General features: G+C 47.3%; 1 non-coding gene across 1 annotated transcript; it reads left to right on the forward strand.

Moving 5' to 3' along the window:
- Positions 1-461: 461 nt before the first annotated feature.
- Positions 462-534, forward strand: TRNAS-UGA (transfer RNA serine (anticodon UGA)). The gene has a single exon. It is a non-coding gene; the product is annotated as a tRNA-Ser (tRNA).
- Positions 535-1,118: the final 584 nt, after the last annotated feature.

Consider the following 1,118-nt stretch of genomic DNA (forward strand, 5'->3'; position numbering starts at 1 on the left):
AGAGGAAATTACTTGTGCTTAATAAATGTAATGAAGAAACGATAAATTAATGGAAATTAAAGTGGATGAAAAAACAATTGCCGCAGGTGGGAACCGAACCCACAATCTTCGCATTTCGCGTGCGATGCTCTACCAATTGAGCTACCGCGGCGCTGTATTTCCATCCACTTTTTGGGGTATTTATGTGTACTAGTAGAACCCTGGGAGTGTTAGCCAACGCCATCACTCACAGACCTTGGCGGCGGAGGTGGAACGTCCTTGTTGCCGCAGGCGTCACGAGAACGTGATCTTTTTGGGTGAAGGCAACTGGTCAATAAACCCACATATGCTACCTGAAGGCGCCTGCGGCAACAAGGACGTTCCACGTCGGCCGCCAAGGTCTGTGAGTGATGGCGCTGACTAACACTCCCAGGGTTCCACTAGTACACATAAATACCCAAGAAAGTGGCTGGAAAAACAGTGCCACGGTAGCTCAATTGGTAGAGCATCGCACGTGAAATGCGAAGGTTGTGGGTTCGGTTCCCACCTGCGGCACGTTGTTCATTAATAATTTTCATTAATTTATCGTTTCTTCATTACATTTATTAAGCACGAGTGATTTCCCCTATTTTGTCCTCAGTGTCAGTGTTTCTTGGCTTCTCATTATATGACTAATAATCATCGGGCCCCTCGGTTACCCCCCTTTCTTCTCGTTTATATATACATATACATATATATATATATATATATATATATATATATATATATATATATATAAAGTACCTTATATACGTGGGAAAGGGACCGAGGAGGTCTAATCCAACACGAAAGAACGGTTCCACAGGGACGGTGATCGGCTGGAGATGACCGGAAGGTAGCACCTGAGGTGTTTTCCGACGCTGGCAGGGATCACAGGCAGCAACATAGCGTCGGGCGGAGCGAGCGAGACCAGGCCAATAGAAGCGGCGGTGGACGCGGTCGTACGTGCGGGTTACCCCATGATGTCCTGCAGTGGGTGCGTCATACATCTCAAAGAGCACAGTCTGTCGTAGATGTTTTGGCACGACAAGAAGAAGATGAGATCCGTCAGGGAGGAAGTTCCTTCGGTACAGAATGCCGCCCTGAAGGACATATCGGCG

The sequence above is a fragment of the Dermacentor variabilis genome, chromosome 5 (assembly GCF_050947875.1).
Source record: "Dermacentor variabilis isolate Ectoservices chromosome 5, ASM5094787v1, whole genome shotgun sequence".
NCBI classification, from domain to species: domain Eukaryota; kingdom Metazoa; phylum Arthropoda; class Arachnida; order Ixodida; family Ixodidae; genus Dermacentor; species Dermacentor variabilis.